A 6,409-nucleotide genomic window follows, 5' to 3' on the forward strand; every position below is an offset into this window, starting at 1 on the left:
GGAGGGTGTACATTTTTCATGCATTAATTTTGAGTTATGGCTTTATAGAACCAGATCAAACCGAATAGCAATGGGAAAGGAGACAGTTGCAGGTGGAGCAGACTGGCGGAAAGGGAAAGCTTTGAGAACTTTCTTTCTGGAGAAAAGTAATTCCTGATTACGTTTAAAGGTTTGATTTTTAAAAAAAAAAGTTCCCCTCCCCCGAATTCAAACTGTGTTTTGCTATCACTAAAATATAAAAATATTGATTTTGAAAAAACAATTGCATTTTTCCCATTTTCTTTTGGGTGCCTTTTAAACATTGTTGAAATTTAGATTTTGCTATGAATCACAGCAGATTTTTTCTTGGGTGAGCCAGAAATTTTTTCAAAAATGCTCCCCTTTGAAAAACAATGAGGGAAAAGTTTCCAAAAGGAAGAGAGGTCAGTGAGGTGCCATGTTTAGCTGTTTTATTAAATTTTAAATAAACGGGTTAAATGGTTTTGTTTTGTTCTTCATAGGATCAGTTGGAAAGAATATTCCCAAAATGCTTTCATTTTTCAAGAGGGTATGAATACATGGTTTAGGACCGTCAACACAAGTTTCAACAGTAATCACACTGAAAGAATTTTAAGGGGGACATTTCTATTTGTAATAAATAAGAGAGAACAGGTGGATCTGTTTATTTTTAATCTAGAGGGTCGGCCCCCCCCCCCACTTTGTTAACCTATTTTTTTTTGTTTTTTTTAAACAGCTAGACATGCCAAAGGAGTATATTCTGGAAAACATTCGTGCCATTGTAAAAGATGTGGCAAGTCATAAACCAGCAGAATTTGGTCAGTAACTTATGTATTAAGTGATTTTATTTATTGTCCTAACCACCTCACAAATTCTGATTCTAATCATGTTCTTTTTTTGCAAATGCCTAGGACTCCTTTTGATAATTTAAAAATTATACAACTATGACTGCATGTCCATGTTCTGTAAAAGTAGATTAAACATCGGCTGTTAGGTGGAACTACCTTTATATTCTCTGACTTGAATAAATGTTTTGTGTCTTTGCTTTTTTTCTTCCAGGTCCTTTTATTGAGCGAGCAATTGTATGCAGTAGGTCAAGTGAGGGTTTGCACATTAAAATCGAAGAATTATTACCACAGGAAGAGAAAAAGGCATGACATTTTTGCTTTGTACATATTTGCATTGCATAAAACATTTAGATTGTAATAAAATGGTAAATGTGGTATTGTCTAACTGTGTGGTTTTATTCTTAAGTCAGTTTATACAGTAGCATGTTTTGGTTATGGAAGCAACACAGTTAATGGCCCATTGTGGTCCATAAGGATGCCCTGTTGCAAAGGATTCCAGCCACATTGAGCATCATAAGGGAGATCCATTTGTGACCTAATTGCATATGGTTACAAATTCCTCCCTCGGATATATTTTGATGATCATTTATTCAGTTTATGTCATTGCTACCATTGATGCTTTGTCCAAACCAACTTATAGAAAAAACATTCATCAAAGAACCACAATCATTCATAATATCCACTTCACTGGGAAGATCGCGTCCTTAGCTGAAGGCTTTCTTTGGTGGGGTTAAGGATTCACTTAAGTAATTATCGTCCAGGAACACATTTGCGGGCCTAGAAAACAAAATGCTTACCTTCTCGGGACACACCATGACCTATACACTAACATACTACAGTGGACAGTAGAAACGCTCGCTTCGGGCGTGACCAACAGAAACTTGGCGAATAACAGCTCAGATTGAATAGCAATGTAGCAGTAACACGTTCTCCGTTGTTTTCCGTATCATTTAATCAAAATAACCTTGGAGGAAGTGGCTGGTCAACAGAAACAAAGGACAGGCTTGCTGCAGTAGCCATTGATGTAAATTACAAGAAATTCCACTTGACATTATGAAACATTGGTAGTATCTTAGGAATAGAGCACTCCTAGGAGCAATCATGATGTGTAGGATAGAAAAGCGTTACTTTAATGGGAAGAGATTTGAAAACACCCAGTTTGAACAATATAGAATGGGCGATTGCCTTTTGACAAGCTGTTAGAATTATTTTAAGTTGACAATGACTTTTCCCAATCAAGTTGGGTGGGTGAACAAGATTTTTTCTTGTTTTGTTCTTGAATTGAGGCAGAGCAATCCGAGCAAGGACCCTCCGGGATAAATGCAGTATAAAAGACGGTGCTGCACGTGACCCAGGACCCCCCCCCCTCCTTATTGAGCACTGATATTGACGTATTTTAGTAAGTAGTCTAAACATCTTATTTAATAATATAATCTAGACTGCGAACGAGCACACAACAAAATGTTGTGAGGTTACGAAAATGAGAATCTTGCATGATTACGCGAACTAACTAGCCTAGATGTGTAGGAAGTCTTCCTGCTATTGTTTCCTAACAATCAGACAACTAAAATCTGAAGTGAATACCAGCCATGATCAGGGTGTTATTGATACATGGACCACAGACAAGAATAGTACATGAAGCTCCAGACCTAAAGAAAGGAACTAGCCTACCGCAAAAACCTTTGCGCAAGAGCAGGCTCCCTGCCTAATGAGTGTTCCTACACACGCACCGTCAAAACCGTAGAGCTGATGAGACCCAAAAGGTTGTCTTGTAGTCCCAACTAGTAATGTTCCTTATCATGAAAAGTGGGTCAACACATAGAGGTGGCTAGAGCAAGGGATCACTTCTGCCTCATACTCAAAAACGTGACTTTTTCTACTTGCCTAGAGCTCTCAGGTCATGTGTCTCCAATGAACTCTCTTTAAAGAGCAGAGCTCGATGAGAAGCTCGTGTGTAAACATATGCTACGATAGTCAGATGTGTGTTGCATCCACTCCTGGACTTCTATATATAGTGTTCAGTGTTTCGCAAGTCTGATTTCACTACTGGCCCAACATCCTGAGCCTCGATACGTAGATTGTAATTGAATGGATTAACTGGTTCTAATTGACTTCGTATTTTGTGGGAACTCGCACCTTCTCTTTTTTCTTAACATTGAGGCACGTTTCATGACTGATGTTGTTCGTTCGTAGGAGCGCTGCGTGGACTGGTATCTGCGTCGGAGTCGTCTGTATGTCACTCGTGTCCCCTGGATGCTTCCACACGTAACGCTAACGACCGACAGGCAGACTTCAAGCTCCAGGCCGCTGTTGATTGATTTGACGCTCCGCCAAGGATGATACGCACTAATTCACATTCAAGTTAACGCCATTCTATTTCTTAGCATTTTGGATCAACCACAGTTTCTAAAGTGACATAGGGGTCTGTTTGGAAACTTCAACGTTTTAATTGGATTACAGCACCAGCCTTGCCCGGAGCACAGGTTGGTGTTTCTTTTTTCGCTAATGTAATTTTTCTGAATTAATTGGTAATAAAATATCGTTGACAATATAGATAAAATTCGCAGATCAGCTCGCATGCTTTTTTTTTTTTCCAACTGTAAGCTGCAATAAAATAGATTTACAAATCTGGATAAATCAGTTTCTCCCATAGGTGCGCGCAGAAATATGCGATAAAAAACCCCCCATGCGCAATAGACAGTCCTATAATATTAAATAACTGTATGACCATGATGTCTCATGTTGTTTATGAAACAGCGCTGGCATCCTGGATCTGTTATCTTGATCTTCCCACATCAACTTGATACATTTGCATAAATTCGCTATAACTCACTAGCTAGTGGTTATTATTGAGAAGTTGTTTGACAGTAAACATGATTGCCATTGTTTCTCAAGATATACGTGTATTTCTTGAGGGAAGCATGATTTCTTTGAGAAGTAAAACTTCATAACACATCATAAGTTAACTTCATCTTCACAAGAGTTTCTGGACCATGTTTTCACGATTACCTGCTTGTAATCTAATGCAATTTTTTTAAAGTAAATTTTTATATTAAATATTTCTTTTCAGATGTGCCTGATTTTTAAATGTTGTTTAACTGCATAAACATTGTATTTAAATATTTAACTGTCTTTCAGTCATTATTCCCATCTGTATTTGTGTTAACATGGTAAATTAATGTCAAACCTGTAAAACTGAGCACGATTATAACATGCTGACATCCTTTACTCTTTACAGCCTTTGGGGGTCAACTGTTAATTTCATTAATGAACCTTCTAACAATCTTTAGTGTTCTTTCACATTGGGCACCAAAAGGGCATTTATGAATGTCCAAACTTGCCGACCACATGCTTGCCATGCTGTGACATTTGTCCACAAGTAGCCTAGTCATGAACTTGTCAGTTAGCCTGCAAGTGAAAGCAAATGTATCGATCCTTTTCCACTCTTGTTCACCTCATTTTCTTCATCCACAGAGCATGTGTCCATCAAGGCTCATGTTTGCGGTACGTACCCATTCCTTTTCTATTTTCATTCCTTTTTAATCAGATTAATGTACTGTGTTGAGATCTGGGGCTTTAAGCAATAATCCTGGCCCATTTATGCAAGACATTGTGTTGTTAATTATTTAAAGGCCCATTATCAGCACTGGCATTGAAAGGATTCACCTGATAAAGTATCAGTCAGAATAGGTCTCACAGTCACTCCAGATGTATTTGAGGAGAAGTGCCTCATAAATAATGAATGCGCTGACGGCTGACCTTGTGAATGGTAAAGAGGATGAGAGATGGTTTAGAATCAGGAAAACTCTGGCCCTCGAAGTCCACTTTCCTGGAGATTTTCGCTCCAACCATAATCAAAACACACCTGAACAAACTAATCGACTCTTCAGGATTGCTAGAAAGTTACTTGCAGTTGAGTTTGATCAAGGTTGGAGGTAACTCTGCAGGAACCTGGATTTCGAGGGCTGGCCAGAGTTGAGAACCCCTGTCTAGATTATGTATCTTGAGAAATGGAAAGAAACCTATATTAAGGTGTCTCTTCTACAGCTCAGTGCAAATTGCAAGGCAACTCTCAGATTCCCATGGGTTTTGTGGTTGTGGATGATGAGACTTTTGCAGAACTAATGGTTTGGATGTTAAGGTGTGGTGGTAATTGCAGGAATAGTGACATTGTAAGTGCACAGAAACACTTTCTTGTAGAACCAACCTCATGGAACTGTGGTGCACAACAGTTTTCTTTGTGGTTTAATGGGAGTATGACACCTCTCTGTCGCTGCTATTGTGTATTACAGTAATTAAAAGTAGTGTAACACAGCAGCAGGATTTCTTCCTTCGCTCCCTGAGAACTGGAAATGGAAGTGAATGGTATGTGTGCATTATTCTCATACATAGCTCTTCATGGGATTCAGAGGCTTTGTGGGGAAAAGGGGGAGAGGGTTGGGAAGACGAGGTGGACAGGTGGAGACATGCTGGAGGGAGTCGGGAAGAGCTCTTTGGAGTTCAAAAGAAAAGTCCAGCCAAAACACCTGGACAAGGAGCAAAAGATTTGGAAAAAGAGAGCATTTAAGTAGCAATTATGACTCCAAACTCTTTTCAGAAGTTATAAGCATAATCAAAGCACTAGTTAAGATATCAAGTGAATGGTTCAATCCAGTCAAAACTTGGTATACAAAAAAAAAAAAGAAATTGGGGGTTTCTTGGTGTACTTACACTCTCACTTTCTGTGAATCTGGTATTTATAATACATTATAAGAGTATTCTTAGAGGCGTTATAAATATGCATACTGTACATATCTAAAAAAAACATATATTAATATATCAACTCATGGTTAATAACACATTTTAATGCATTAAGTATTTACTTTTTTGTGGTTAAGCCTTTAAGATATATTTAAACACAATGACACATGCATCAACTTACTTACATGGATTTATTATTTCCCATAGTTATAATGTATTATAAGCTCATATCATTGCCATTTGTTAACTTGTACTTTACTTTAAAGCAACAGACACTTATGAACATATAATGAAAATAAAAATGATATTTTTTCTTAAAAGCCATAAGATCAATACTGATCGATTATGTGTAATATTGTACATTTGATTTACTAATTTATCGTAATATCAGTAGATCTGTACAGTATCGTAATAATATTTGTATAAGATAAATACATTAATTCTAAATCCATTGTAAATTAAGGATTTAATGTTTTATAGTGTTATAAAAAATCATAAAAGTTATAACTACAAATATAGGTTTTTAATGAAACATTATAATTGTTGTTATGATTATTTATGAGATGAAACAACATATTATAAGTTATATATATAATGCATTATGCATTTATTATAATGCCTTAAGAATACCCTTGCAATGTGTTATAAAAATGGGCTTCATGGAAAGTGTTAACGAAATATTAATAAGAGATTTTAATTCTCTTATACAGCTTTCTTCAGATTGCTAATTATGTGTTTTGTGTTAACTTTTTAACCCTTTGTTTGATGACAATGAAGGAAAGTGAAGGTACACAGTGCCATTCAAATGATGCGGTCAGTATAAT

General features: G+C 36.9%; 1 long non-coding RNA gene across 1 annotated transcript; it reads left to right on the forward strand.

Moving 5' to 3' along the window:
* Window positions 1-695: 695 nt before the first annotated feature.
* Window positions 696-1,227, forward strand: LOC122141882. The gene is made up of 2 exons (XR_006158173.1): window positions 696-815; window positions 1,057-1,227. It is a non-coding gene; the product is annotated as an uncharacterized LOC122141882 (long non-coding RNA).
* Window positions 1,228-6,409: the final 5,182 nt, after the last annotated feature.

This window comes from Cyprinus carpio, chromosome A5 (genome assembly GCF_018340385.1).
Source record: "Cyprinus carpio isolate SPL01 chromosome A5, ASM1834038v1, whole genome shotgun sequence".
Taxonomy (NCBI): Eukaryota; Metazoa; Chordata; class Actinopteri; order Cypriniformes; family Cyprinidae; genus Cyprinus; species Cyprinus carpio.